Consider the following 16363-nt stretch of genomic DNA (forward strand, 5'->3'; position numbering starts at 1 on the left):
GTATGCAAGGGTGGTTCAACATCCGCAAATCAATTAATGTGATACACCACATTAACAAAATAAAAATCATATGATCATATCAATAGATGCAGAAAAAGCATTTGATAAAATCCAGCAGCCATTTATGATAAAAACCCTTAAGAAAGTGGGAATAGAGGGATATCGCAACATAATAAAGGCCATATATGACAAACCCACAGCTAACCTCATACTCAATGGGGAAAAGCTAAAACCATTCCCCCTAAGATCAGGAACAAGACAGGGTTGCCCACTTTCTCCACTTCTATTCAACATAGTGCTGGAAGATCTAGCCACAGCAATCAGACAAGAAATAAAAGGCATCCAAATTGGTACGGAGGAAGTAAAATTGTCATTATATGCAGATGATATACTATATATAGAGAACCCTAAAGACTCCACCAAGAAACTATTAGAGCTGATAGATGAATTTAGTAAAGTAGCAGGATACAAAATTAATATTCAGAAATCAGCTGCATTTGTATATACCAATAATAAAAGAGGAGAAGGAGAAATTAAAAAAGCAATTCCATTTACAATTGTTCCAAAGAGAATAAAATACATGGGAATAAATTTAATGAAAGAAGTAAAAGATCTGTACTCAGAAAATTATAAGACACTGAAGAAATAAATAAAAGAAGATACAAATAGATGGAAACACATACCATGTTCATGGATAGGAAGAATTAATACAGTTATAATGTACACACTGCCTAAGGCAATATACATATTCAACGCAATTCCTATCAAACTACCAATGACGTTTTTCACAGAAATAGAACACACAATCCTAAAATTTATATGGGACCATAAAAGACCCCGGATAGCCACAGCAGTCTTGAGAAATAAGAACAAAGTGGGAGGTATAACAATACCTGACATCAAATTATACTATAAGGCTACAGTAATCAAAACAGCATGGTACTGGCATAAAAACAGACACATAGATCAATGGAACAGAATAGAGAGTCAAGAAATAAATCCATGCCTATATGGCCATTTAATCTACGACAATGGAAGCAAGAATGTAAGGTTGGGTAAAGACAGTCTATTCAATAAATGGTGCTGGGAAACCTGGACAGACACATGCAAAAAAAATGAAGCTGGACCACCTCCTTATACCATATACAAAAATAAATTCAAACTGGATTAAAGACTTACATGTAAGATCTGAAACCATAAAATACCTAGAAGAAAATATGGGAAGAAACTTCACAAACATTACCCGGAGTAAGATTTTTACTGATATATCCCCTCGCGCGAAAGAAGTAAGAGAAAAAATAAATATGTGGGATTACATCAAACTAAAAAGTTTTTTCACAGCAAAGGAAACCATCAATAAAACAAAAGGGATCTTACTGAATGGGAAAAGATATTTGTCAATGATATATCTGATAAGGGGTTAATATCACAAAGTTATAAAAAACTCACTCAACTCAACTCCAAAAAAACAAACAACCCATTTAAAAAATGGGCAGAGGACATGAAGAGACATTTTTCTAAAAAGGACATACAGATGGCAAACAGACATATGAAGAAATGCTCAACCTCACTAACCATCAGAGAAATGCAAATAAAAACCAAAATGAGATACCACCTCACCGTGGTCAAAATGGCTATCATCAACAAATCAACAAACAACAAGTGCTGACGCGGATGTGGATAAAAGGGAACGCTTGTGCACTGCTGGTGGGATTGCAGATTGGTGCAACCACTATGGAAAACAGTATGGAGTTATCTCAAAAATCTGAAAATGGAACTACCTTATGATCCAGCAATTCCACTCCTAGGTATCTATCCGGAGAAATCCAAAACTCCAATTCAAAAATCTTTATGCACGCCTATGTTTATCGCAGCACTATACACAATAGCCAAGACATGGAAACAACCGAAATGCCCATGGGCAGACGACTGGATTAAGAAACTGTGGTACATTTATACAATGGAATATTATGCAGCCATATAGAAGAAAGAAATCTTACCATTTGCAACAACATGGATGGACCTAGAGAACATTATGTTAAGTGAAATAAGTCAAACAGAGAAAAACAAATATAGTATGATCTCACTTATATGCGGAATCTAAAGAAAAGAATAAGTGAATGAACTAATCAGAAACAGTTTTGGAGACATAGAGGAAAAACTGAGGGTTGCTAGATGGGCGGGGGTTGGGGATAAAGGGGAAGGTGAAGGCATTAGAAAACAGTCGGTAACCACAAGATGGCCACCGGGTTTTGAAAATTAATTTGGGGAACGTAATCAATAATGTTGTTAAGATTTTGTAGGGTATCCGAAGGACACGTGTCCCATTTGGGAGACCACCTCACGGATGATGTAGATGCCTGATTACTGCACTGTACACCTGAAGCTGAACAATAATGAATGCCAACTATAATTTTATATATATATGTATATGTATGTATGTATATATTTACAAGACGCGGAGTACAGCATTAGGAATAGAGACAGTGGAAATGTAATGGCTCTGTGCGATGTCAGAGGGATAGTGGATGGGGAGACGGGTGTTCACACAGTGTGAGGGATATAAATGATAAACATCTAAGTATTACTTTGTGTTTCTGTGCACCTGAAACTAAAAAAAAAAAAAAAAAAAAAAAAAAAAAAAAAAAGTCGAGAACTTCCCAAACTTGTGTAAAGAACTGGATCCTTGAATCCAAGAAGCAAATAGAACACCTAATTACCTCAACCCCAACAGGCCTTCTCCAAGGCACATTGTATTGAAGCTGTCAAAAATCAACAACAAAGAAAGAATCCTCAAGGCAGCCAGGGAAAAGACCACGGCAACCTACAACGGAAAGCCCATTAGAATGTCATCAGATTTTTCAGCAGAAACTCTACAAGCCAGAATGGAGTGGAATCAAAAATTCAAACTATTGAAAGAAATTATGAGCCAAGAATAACATATCCAGCAAAGATATCCTTTACATATGAAGGAGGAATAAAGACCTTTCCAGACATACAGAAGCTGAGGGAATTTTCTAACACATGACCTGCACTGCATTACAAGAAATACTGAAGGAGGCTATTCGACCACCATCAATAGGGATAATTTGTGGCAACCAAAACAAAAGAGGGGAGAGTAAAGGCCTGAACCAGAATATGGGAATGGAGAAAGTAAGCATGCTGAAGAAAATGGAATACTCTAAATATCAAATATTCTTTTACATAAACTTAATGTTAACCACTCAAAAAAAAGTGCAGAACTGAAATACATAACGTAATAAAAGAAACAGAGGGAAAAATCATAGAATACCACCACACAGAAATAACAGACAACAACCAAAAGACAAAGAAAAAATGGAGACACAGTCTTACCAGAAAACTAAAGATAGAATGATAGAAAATCTTCACATTATCAATAATCACCCTAAATGTAAATGGACTGAACTCACCAACAAAAAGGTACAGAGTAGCAGACTGGATCAAAAAACTAAACTCAGCCATATGCCGTCTCCAAGAGACGCATCTTAGCTACAAAGACAAACAGAGACTCAAAGTGAAAGGGTGGAAATTGACACTCCAAGCAAATGGTACCCAGAGAAAATCAGGTGGAGCCATACTGCTATCAGATGAAACAGACTTCAGGATAAAAAAGGTAACAAGACAGAAAGATGGACATTTCATAATGATAAAGGGGATTATACAACAAGAAGAAGTAACAGTCATCAATATATTTAGGCCCTCAATCAGGAAGCACCAAAATATATCAAGCAACTACTAACAGAACTAAAGGGAAAAATTGACCAAAGCACAATTATACTAGGGGACACAGATACATCATTGACAGCTATGGATAGATCATCCAAAAAGAAAATAAATAAAGAAATAGCAGCCCTAAATGACACATTAGATGAAATGGACATAATTGACATATATAGAGCACTTCATCCTAGAACCTGAGACCATACATTTTTTTCTAGTGTCCAAGGAACATTCTCCATGATAGACCATATATTGGGATATAAAACTAGCGTCAGCAAATTTAAGAAGACTGAAATCATACTAAGCATATTCTCTGATCACAAGGCTTTGAAATTAGGTATCAACTGTAAAAAGAAAGCAGGAAAAACCACAAACATATGGAGATTAAACAGCATACCTTTAAAGAACTACCGGGTGAAAGATTAAGAGGAGAGATCAAAAGATACATAGAAACAAATGAGAATGAAAACACATGCTACCAAAATAGTGGGGATGCAACAAAAGCAGTTTTAAGAGGGAAATTTATATCATTACAGGTCTATCTCAAGAAACAAGAAAAATCCCAAATAAATAACCTCACATTACACCTTAAAGAACTAGAAAAACAAGAACAAATGAAACCAAATATCAGCAGAAGAAATAATAAAAATCAGAGCAGACCTAAATGAAATAGAGAAAAAGACAATAGAAAAAATTTATGTGACAAAGAGCTGGTTCTTTGAAAAGATTAACAAAATTGACAAACCCTTGGCTAGACTCACTAAGATAAAAAGAGAAAACACACTAATAAACAAAATCAGAAACGAAAGAGGGGAAGTTATCACAGACACCACAGAAATACAAAGGATCATCCAAGAATACTACGAAGGACTATATGCCACCAAATTCAATAACCTAAAAGAACTGGACAAGTTCTTAGAAACATAGAGCCTTCCTAGGCTGAACCATGAAGAACTGGAAAATCTAAATAGACCGAACACCAGTAAGGAAATTGAATCACTCATCTGAAACCTTCCCAAAAGCAAAAGTCCGGGATCGGATGGCTTCAGTAGTGAATTCTACCAAACCTTCAAAAAGGATCTAATACCTGTCCCACTCAAACTATTCCAAAAACTGAAAAGACAATACTCCCTAACTCATTTTATGAGGTCAGCATTACCCTGATACCAAAACCTGGCAAGGATAACACAAAAAAAGAAAACTACGGACCAATATCTCTGATGAATACAGATGCAAAAATCCTCAACAAAATTTTAGCAAATCGAATGCAACAATGCATTAAAAAGATTATTCATCATGACCAAGTGGGGTTCATCCCAGGGGCACAAGAATTGATGCAAATCCATCAATGTAATATATCACATAAACAAAATAAAGGAAAAAAATCATAATACATCAATTGATGCAGAAAAAGAATTTGACAAGATACAATATCCATTAATAATTAAAATAGATATAGAAGAAAAATACCTTAACATGATAAAGGCCATGTATGACAAACCCTCGGCTACTATCATAATCAATGGTGAAAATCTGAAGCCCTTTGCTCTACGTTCAGGAACACAAGAGGGTTGTCACCTATCACCTCTGCTTTTCAACATAGTGCTGGAAGTCCTCACCAGAGCAATCAGGCAAGAGAAAGAAATAAAAGGCATCCAAATTGGGAATGAAGAAGATAAATTGTCACTCTTTGCAGATGCCATGATACTATAGATAGAAAACCCTAAAGACTCCTCCAAAAGGTCTTCGAAACAATAAACGAATACAGTAAAGTTGCAGGCTACAAAATCAACGTACAAAAGTCCACTGCATTCCTATATACTAACAATGAAATCTCAGAAAAAGAAATTTTAAAAAATTCCTTTTGCAATTGCAACAAAAAGAATAAAATACCTAGGAATAAACCTAACCAAGGATGTGAAAGGCCTATATGATGAAAACTATAAGACATTTTTTAAAGAAATTGAAGACACAAAGAAATGGAACGACATTCCGTGCTCATGGATTAGAAGATTCAACATAGTTAAAATGGCCATATTACCCAAAGTAATATACAGATTTAATGAAATCCGCATCAAAATCCCAATCGCATTTTTTAAAGTACAACAAAAAATCATCAGATTTGTATGGAACCACAAAAGACCCCCAATATCCAAAGCAATCCTAAGAAAAAAGAACAATGTTGGAGGTATCACACTCCCTGACTTTAGCTTGTACTACAGGGCAACAATAATCAAAACAGCATGGTGTTGGCAGAAAAACAGACACACAAACCAATGGAATAGAATTGAGAAACCAGAAATAAACCCCCGTAAATATGGACAGATAATTTTTGACAAAGAAGCAAAAAACATACAATGGAAAAAAGACAGCCTCTTCAATAAATGGTGCTGGCAGAATTGGAAAGCCACGTGCAAAAGAATGAAACTGGACTGTTATCTGTCACCATGTACCAAAATTAATTCAAAATGGATCAAAGACTTAAGCATAAGATCTGAAATGATAAACTGCATAGAAGAAAACATAGGTACTAAACTTATGGACCTTGGGTTCAAAGGGTATTTTATGAATTTGACTCTAATTCCAAAGGCAAGGGAAGTAAAAGCTAAAATAAACGAATGGGACTATATGAAACTTAAAAGCTTCTGCATAGCAAAAGAAACCATCGACAAAATAAAGAGGCAATCAACTGAATGGGAAAAGATTTTTGCAAACAGTGCCTCCGATAAGGGGCTAATATCCAAAATATACAAGGAACTCATGAAACTCAACAACAAAAAAAACAAACAACCCAATTGAAAAATGGGCAGAGGACCTGAAGAGACATTTCTCCAAAGAGGACATACAAATGGCAAATAGACATATGAAAAAATGCTCAACATCACTAATCATCAGAGAAGTGCAAATAAAAACCACAATGAGACATCACCTCACCCCAGTCAGAATGGCTGTCATCAACAAGACAAATAATAACAAGTGTTGGAGAGGTTGTGGAGAAAAAGGAACACTCATACCCTGTTGGTGGGAATGCAGACTGGTGCAGCCACTATGGAAGGCAGTGTGGAGGTTCCTCAAAAACTTACGAATAGAATTACCGTATGACCCAGCAATCCCTCTCCTGGGTATCTACCCAAAAAATCTGAAAACATTTATACATAAAGACACGTGTGCTCCAATGTTCACTGCAGCTTTATTTACGGTGGCAAAGACATGGAAACAACCAAAATGTCCTTCGATACATGAATGGATAAAGAGGTTGTGGTATATATACACAATGGAATACTATTCGGCGGTAAGATGAACTAGGACCATTTGTGACAACATGGATGGATCTTGAAAGTATAATGCTAAGCGAAATAAGTCAGACAGAAAAAGCAGAGAACCATATGATTTCACTGATATGTGGTATATAAACCAAAAACAACAAAAGCACAAAACAAATGAAAGAACAAAAATTCACAGACAATAGTTTAGGGGTTACCAGAGGGGAAGGGGGAAGAGGAAGCTCTAGAAGAGGGTAAACGGGGTCTAATATATGGTGATGGAAAGAGAACTGACTCAGGGTGGTGAACACACAATGTGAAATATAGATAATGCATTAAAGAATTGTACACCTGAAATCTACGTAACTTTACTAACAATTGTCACCCCAGTAAACTTCAATTTAAAGATAAATACGTAAATAAAGTGCAAGAGAGAATGCAAAAAAAACTATTAAAATTGTAATACAATGAATAACGCTAGCATACATTTGGTTAATGCCATCTTTTGAGTGAACGTCATACTACACATTGCTACTGTAATTCAATTCGACTTCGAAAAGTAATACATAGATAATACCTCCAAAAATGTGTACATTTTTTGGCACCCCCAATATATTCATAAGGATAAAATTCTGAAGGGGGAGTAAGATGGAAATACAATTTCGAAAAGGAAAGGGCATTGTAAATCTTTTGGCTGTTAAGAACTTTAATGTTTTTTAATGTGTGCAAATGAACAGCAAATAATTATGGCATTTGCAATCAAGAAGGGGATTATGATAATAGAAGGGGTAGCAGTTATTTTGGGGGTCAAAGAAGAGCTTCTGGAGTGCCTGGCAAAATTCTATTTCTTGACGTTGATGGTGGTTATGTGGGTGTTGATCTTATAAATAATTCATTAAACTAAACATGTATTTCTATATATTGTATGGTTTTTTGGTATCTGTTTTATTTTACAATAAAAATGTTAAAACAAATCACTATGACACCCAAATTGCACGTTAGTTTTATTTTAAAATGTCAATATTTACAGTAAATTATTTATTTCCAGGAACTTATATCCTTTGCAAGTATTTAAATTTAAGATCAATATTTTCACGACCAGCAATGCCACACCGAGGTCCTTACTACCCAAGAGAAATGAGGACATGTCTACACAAAAACCTAAACATGAATGTTTATAGTAGCTTCATTCATAATTGACAAACACTGAAAACAATCCAAATGTCCTTCAACTAGTGAGTGGATTATCATACACATACATAACAGAATACTATTCAGCAACAAAAAGGAATGAACTACTGATACATCAACAACTCTTAAAAGCATTATGCTACATGAAAAAGGCCAGATTGATAAGACTACATACTACATGATCCCATGTATATGGCATTTTGGAAACTACAAAACTACAGAGAGAGGAAACAGATGCCAGGGCATGGAGACAGGAAAAGGGACTGAGCACAGAGAAGTATGAAGGAACTTTTTTGAGTTGAGGGAAATATTTGATCTTGATAGTGATTACACAATTGTACGCATTTCCACAGAACTTTACAGTTTGGTGTTTTGGGTTTGTTTGTTTTTTTAGATATTACACCACAGATGTTCCACTGTCCTTCCAGATGACTCTCCACTCTTATCTCAGCCCTAGGAGACTGACTTGTATTCAAACTCCTCTAGCGCTTTCCTAGTAAGACCCTTCAACAGAAGGATACTGCTCCTCCTAAGGTGGCTTCTTAACATGGCTCAGATAATCCCTCGTCCCAGTGAAAATGGGTGCTAATAGCTTCACTGCAGCTAACCAAGGCCAGGGCACCAACCCATGTGCTTTTCCTAACATTTCTCCCTCACCTTTGTAAACAGCCCCTTTACAAAAACCTTCCTGGTATTAGCCTAATTGGGGTATGCCATCTGTTTCCAGCTGGGACCTTGACTGATAAATCAAGAGGAAAACTTTAAAAATATAGATGGGGAAGGGAGTGTATGAAGTGGGGACAGTTTTCAAAAACTTCAGATGATTTGTGAACAAAGGTTTGAAAAGTGCTCTAGGAAAATTTGGTTCTAAAGCCACCATACCTCTATAAGTTTCCCTGGGTCATGATCCAAAATGTAAACGTATGTTATCATCTACCTTCTCCTGTGCTCTAACACTCAAAATGTGTCTGTACTTCTTTCCAACCTCAATCCAACAAGACACCACCGCCGCCTACACCACACCCGGAAGTCCTAAATCCAGTCCTGAGTGGTCAGCGTACTCACAGACACCTGGGGGCTCCTTCCCCCTCCCACTTCCTTGTCCTAGCTGAAAGCAGGCCTCCCAACCCAGTATCTCAGAATAGGATGGTTCTGGGGTCACTGGTTCTTCAGAGACTCTATAAAAACTATTATTCCTGCACCCTCTTATAAAAACCCATTCTTTTGAGGTTTGTGCCACATAGCTAGTTATCCTCTGATCTTCCCCACACTTGTCATCTAACAACCTCTTATTCTTCATTTATTCATTTTACACAAGATTTATAATCTACGCCTTCGTGCCCGTTTTGCTATCATCCTCAATTCCAACCAATTCCCAACTCCCTGACCTCCCAGTTCTTTAACCTTCTCCCATCAACTCTACATTCCATCTCAGCCACTACTTCTCACAACTTCATCAGGAACTTGTCATGTCCTACAAGGTTTCACCTCTTAAGTATTAAAATCAAATAACCCACTTTTAAATCACAACCTACCAACATCCAGCTTGCTTGTCCCGGTAATCCCATTCTTGACTATTACTTAGTAAGACTCCGTGTACTGACCCCCTCCTCTCCTTTCTCGTATGTACTAGCAGCCTTATCCGGCTCCTGAACATTTTAAACTCCACAGTCCATCATTTCAATTTCTCTCTGAGCAATATCCTAACTGCTCTTTTTTCTCTATCTGCTCATCCCACATCTTGTCAGGCAAAATGCCAATCCAGGATAATTCTAATTATCTTATCCACTGTTCTATATTCTATGTAGGTTCTGGCTAATGGGACCTACTAATGGAAGGGGGGAAACACAATCACTTATATAATGGGTAGATTAGTGACCGTGAGTTTTTAGTGACAAACTTCAACTAACGTCCCAATGATGTATGTCCAGAAATCCTCTCTAGACAGCTCCTTCTTCTACTTTCTGCAACATCTGTTTGAACCCTTTGTCTCTCTCCTTAAGCCCCCATAGTATCCTGCCCTACCTTCTCCCTTTCAGAGATAACCTCTTCTGTCACTTTATGGACATGCTTTCAGCCATAAAGCATCTTATCTTCCATACTCCCTCTAAGCTCACATTTTCACCCATCCTTCTCCTGTCCAGGAAATGCAGTATCTCTTCTCCCACAATCACTTTCCCTGAGCTACAAGGCTCTCCCACGCAATCAAACCCTCCAGAACCTCTAACTGCCCTTTTCCTTCTGCCTTCCAAACATCTTGAACAAGTTGTGTACACTTGCTACCCCTATTTCCTCACTGTGTACTCACCACTCAGAGACCACTCCAATCTAAAATGCGAACTCCAACGCCTGCTTTGCAGTCCTCATATTTACTGACTTTGCAGCAGCATTCCAAGTCAGTTGACCCTTCATGAAACACCTTTCTGCTGATCTCTATAAAACATCACTTGCCTGATAGTCCTTCAGGTGTTCTAATTATCCTATTCGATTTCCTTTTAGCTTTTCTTCCTCTTCCCTCCATCTATGAAGTATTCCAAGTTCTTCATAGCTCAGTACTTTTCCTTCTTTTTCTCTTTAATGACTTCATCTAATCCTCTACTTTCAAATAGCATTTATACTCATGCTGAATCTCAAACCAAGATTTCTTATCTAAGTTCCACACCACCAGATCCTACTGCCTCTTTAACATATCACAAACATCTCAAACCCAGTGAGCTTAAAACTGAACTAATGGACTTTACCTCAAAACATCCTGTTTATGACATCCTCTCATGAACTCAGTTGCTTATATTAGTTACTGGGGAATTATTCTTGATGTCTCCTTCTCCCTCACTGCATATGTCACCAAGCTCTGCCACTGTAATCTCTTCTCAGTGCACCACTAGGTCTCAAGTTCAATGTCAGCCTTGCCCGACGCCTCCCAGGTACAGGAGCCTATTACACACTCTCAAAGCACCCTATATATTTTCTAGTAACTTTCAGCACATGTCTTATTCTTTATTCAATCTCTGTCTTGCCCACTAGAATGTAAATAAGCCAGATCTTGTCCATGGACACACACCCAACACTCAGCATATAAAGGACACTAAAACAGCTGGATGGTTGGAAGGAAGGCATCCCCCAGACCGTCCTATAAACAATTCATCTTCCCCCACCATGGGGCTCCGGAAAAGTTGAAAACTGCTTCCTGAAGAGTCAGTGGCTGGACTAGAAAAATTTACAATGTATCATCTTGCTCCAAATCCTAACAATGGAATCCATAAGGAAAATGCTCTGAAAAGCATCAAGTACTATACAAATGTGCTGTCACCAGCACTTTGCCATTGCTCAAGCCTTGAGAACGATCCTTTTACTAAGAAAATCGTTTACGAGAAATTAAAGTTCTACTTTAAAACTAAATGAATTTAATTAAAATTACAATCTCCTTCAGAAATTACATGTTGAATTTTCATCTTTATACAGCACAAAAAATTTAAAACTATGATACTTATTAGCTGTAAAAATAAAGTCAGTTTTACACGCTAAGTATTGTCAGTAGTTTGGTCATCATTCATATTTTTTAAAAAATATTTAATTAGAGGCAAGAGAGAATCTATAATTTGTTTTGTCAGAATAAAGTTATCTCCAACATCAAGATAAAACTGATCATATAGTGAGAGTATGTTAAAGATAAGGCTTTAAATATGATAAAATCAAGTTTATTCACATCAGAATGCAGTAGCACTGTATAAGAACACTTTGAACATTCCTCAGATCTTCCACTTAATAGTTCCAAGTTGTTAGCCTCTCTGAACTGTGCTTTACCTCCATAAAATGGGAGAAAGCTTGCTTTACACACTTGTGATTAAGGATCAACTGATATATAAGGGGCTCAGCACAAAGTAGGAACTTAATAAATAATACTGTGTTTCCCCGAAAATAAGACCTAGCCGGACAATCAGCTCTAACACATCTTTTGGAGCAAAAATTAATATAAGACCCTTATAGTAAAATAAGACCGGGTCTTATATAAGTCTTATATTAATTTTTGCACCAAAAGACACATTAGAGTTGACTGTCCAGCTAGGTCTTATTTTCGGGGAAACACGATAGTTCTCTTACCCACTTCTCTTAAAAGAAGCTGATTTTAGGTATGACTTAGATATATTCTATACAACAAACGCATTCAATTATCTAAATGAAGGCAAGTAACTCTTGCCGATGCTGTACTTTCAGATTAATCACCTGTACTTTATCTAATAAGCAGATGACAATCTCATCTCAGGTCACAAGTTCCTGGCCTATTTTAAGCTTTTAGGAATAGAACAACTCACTTCCCTTTATAAAAATCATCCTCAAAGTTCTTAACTTCCTGACACTAACATCACTCTAGCTTACATAAATACTCAGTACAGCTTTAAGGAAATGGAAAAAATTTATTGGCTACAAAACCAGTTGCGCAAATTAAGAGCCTATGCAGTAGGTATCTCAATATTTGGCAGGATGTGTAGACTGAATCCCAGTTGACTAGCAAGGAAAGTGTGCCAAGTAGAAATATTAAGTCTTTGCACACTTTATTCTAGAGTTCAGAATAAAAACCTGAAGCAGAAAGCACAAAGGTGGAAAATGGAAGTAGCCTCATATAAAACGCAACAGAAGCCTTCTTTTACCCTTACTGCACACAGCCCTGGATTCCACACTAAAGAATATTCCGAGATCTCTTAAAAGAGCAAACCTTTAGGGCCTGTTAACAGTCGCTCTTAAATGGCACACCTGTTTGAGAACTCACTAGCTTTAACAGCAACTGCAAATAAGGTATTTGCAAATAAAATAGGAAGTCCTGAATCTGCTTTAAAATAATCCAGGGGGTAGAGGATGGGAGGTGCAAAGAGTAATGTGCAAAATAGATGAAACAAAATTTGCCATATACTGACAACCATTGAAGCTGGTAAGTTTTTTGGTTTTTGGTATTTAAATCAAGAGTTAGGACATTTTACCAACTGAATTATTCCTTGCAGCTCTCATTCACAGTTTGTAATCTTGCTTCTTACTCCCTTACGCATCAAACATCTATTTGGAAAATGGCAACCATCTTATATGTATTATGACCTCATTCTACGTTTCTTCTTCAAATAAGCCACAATTTTTAAAAGTACTATCCGGTATAAAATATATAAAAAATTTTAACAATACTTAAAAATTAACCACAAACTCCCCTATAGAGAAAGAAGTCACTTTAAAACGTAATGCGAGGAGAAAGTGTAAGTTTGAGCTTAGATAAGCCCTTTTCACTGATGTGACGTACAGCAGTCGCCCACTTAACCAGTTGTTTTCCACAATTTCAGCTGCCCGCAGTCAACCATTATCCGAAATTATTAAATGGAAACTTACAGAACTAAACACTTCGTAAGTTTTCAATCGCGCACCATTCTGAGTAGCGTGATGAAGCCCTCGCCATGCCACTCCAGCCTGCCAGGACGTGAACCCTCCTTCTGTCCAGCGTGTCCACGCTGTGTACGCTACGCACCCATTAGTCACTGCAGCCTTCTCGGTTATCAGATGACTGTCACAGTATCACAGTGCTTGTGTTCCAGTACTTTACTTAATAATGACCCCAAAGCCAATCATAGTTTTTATTACATATTACAATACATTATAATCGTTCTATTTTATTATTGTTACTCTCTTACTGTGCCTAATTTACAAATTAAACTTTATCATAGATATGTATGTATAGGAAAAAACATAGTATATATAGCATTTGGTACTATCTGTGGTTTCAGGCATCCACTGGAGGTCTTCGAATGTGTCCCTTGCAGATAAGGGGGTACTACTCTAATTACACAGTGAAAAGTGGTCTGAATAAGCAGGAACTTTCCACTGGAAGGATACTATGAAACTTAACTTATAGACTCTGAGAAAAGCTTGACCATAAAATGTCAAAGGTTCTTGAATGCCTAAACTTGACCTGCAAAGGATTTCAGACATTTCTGAGACCTAAGTAGGTGTACAAGCACTTTTATCTGAAGTTCAAAATTTTATCATTCTCAAAAAGATCTCTAATTCAAAAGAGGTTAGCAATCACTTTTGATTTACAGAAACCCCTTTTATCAAAAACTTAGGTTTGGGTTTCTAAACTTCAAATAAAATCAGGCAGCTTTCTAAATAAGGGTAAAGGGAATGACAATGTGACAGACATAATGCAAGAAAAAAGGTTAGACACAGGGAAATGCCCAAATTTTAGAGGGGAGAAGGGGAAAAGGTCATAACGTATAGAAGTGTTCCGAGAACTATAACCAACTGTAAGCATGTGAACTTACAAGTATTTGTACGAACTTAGGATAAGATTGCCATGCAAACTAAAAGCACTCCCTCCAAGTTCCCTTCTTACCCTACAGGGGGCTGCTCCAGGTGGCCAAAGAAGAGAAAAAAGGAAATATTCATAGTGCTACACCACTCCCTTCCCACTAAGGGTGCCTTGTGAAGGAAAGCAGACAAGATGTTCTTGAACATCTCTATCTGTATTTGAGTATTTATTTTCTCCTCACAAATCCATTATAATGGAGTTTGGATTCCATCAGTCCACAGTATCAGCACCAGAATTACATACAATTCAGCTACATTAGACTGGGAAGCCATTATCTCATTTCTACAGAAAACTGTTTCCATTTCCCACCAAACAACTTCAAATGGCAGTATGAACACACGTATTATTATATTAACCCCAGCAAAACTATCTATGCAGTTGCCGCCTTTGAATATTTAACTTCCAGTTCCTGTTCTCCCTCTACATAAACATTCATTCCCTTGATACCCCCTGCCTACCAATGATGCCCTATTCCCCAAAAGACAGCACCTAGGGAAGCCTGTGTCTGCCTTCCTTGACCAGTTTCACCACTTCCCCAGCCTCATCTTCCCTCCTCCAGCCTATCTGCCCTACACTGTGAAACAACTATCCGAAGACAGCGAGAGGGCAGAGTAAACTGTCTAGTAAAACACTAGACAACTACCGTGTTTCCCCGAAAATGAGACCTAGCCGGACAATCAGCTCTACTGTGTCTTTTGGAGCACAAATTAATATAAGACCCAGTATTATATATATTATATTATATTATATTATATTATATTATATTATATTATAGTAAAATAAGACTGGGTCTTATATTAATTTGTGCTCCAAAAGACACAGTAGAGCTGATTGTCCGTCCGGCTAGGTCTCATTTTCGGGGAAACACGGTACAGTGGAACAGCACTCCCAAAGCCTAGCACAGCGCTCAACATGTTGAAAATCAATCTCATTCCAATTCTGTCACTAGCTGATCCTGGACAGTCATTTGACCTCTTTGAACCTCATCTATAAAATGAGGAGAGCTGAGTTAAAAGTTCATTTTGGCTCAAAGTTCTACGATTATAATACATTTTTAGAAGCTGATCCTGGAAACAGTTATGCTCCATTTTATGAAAAGTTAAACTAACCTTAAGATATGAACAACGCTTCAGGAGAAATGTGGGCAAAGCATAAGGACTGCCAAATTAGAATTAACCGGGAAAATCAAGGTAATGACAGTAACAGCTGGCTCATCCTCACCCAAGGGTGAGAAAGAGTGAAAAATGCTCAGCATTTTTACGGTAACTATGCAAAACAGTCCTTTATCATTCTGTTTGAGGCACTTTATACAAAGCCTCCAAAGAACAAATTCCTCGTAAGAATTTAGTGCTAAGAAAATGTTGTCTTTACTTCTTTTCAAAATATGGGATCTATATAACCTTTCATATCACTAAATTTTGCAAAGAAGTTTGTTTTCAACTACAGTGCTGTCCTGGTCCTACTGCTGATAAGGCATACGCTGTCTCCCAGCCGTATCCAATCTTAGCTCTTCAGTCTTTTAGTTAATTGCATGCTTACCATTTTTATAAGTCTCAAATCCTTTACAAAAGGAGGAGGGGTACAACTGATAAAATATATTGTTTTAGGAATGAACACTAGATGCCAGATTTACAAATTACCATTTTAAAAATACAAATGGTTCTGTGGATTAAAATCTATTAATATAAGTAGCTGATGGCGCCAAACAGACTACAAACTAATCTCAATTTGCAATGAAGTTCAATTCTTCAATGTTTGCACTCAATACCTCCTTAATCTTTCTAAACTAGTTTTGGAGGAAAGCCTAACACTCCTAAACCTA

General features: G+C 37.0%; 1 protein-coding gene across 2 annotated transcripts in view; it reads right to left on the reverse strand.

Annotated features, from left to right (window-relative positions):
- Positions 1 to 16363, reverse strand: part of WAPL (WAPL cohesin release factor) — an 83434-nt gene that overhangs the window by 62993 nt on the left and 4078 nt on the right. The gene's annotated exons all lie outside the window — the stretch shown is intronic.

This window comes from Rhinolophus ferrumequinum, chromosome 16 (assembly GCF_004115265.2).
Source record: "Rhinolophus ferrumequinum isolate MPI-CBG mRhiFer1 chromosome 16, mRhiFer1_v1.p, whole genome shotgun sequence".
NCBI classification, from domain to species: domain Eukaryota; kingdom Metazoa; phylum Chordata; class Mammalia; order Chiroptera; family Rhinolophidae; genus Rhinolophus; species Rhinolophus ferrumequinum.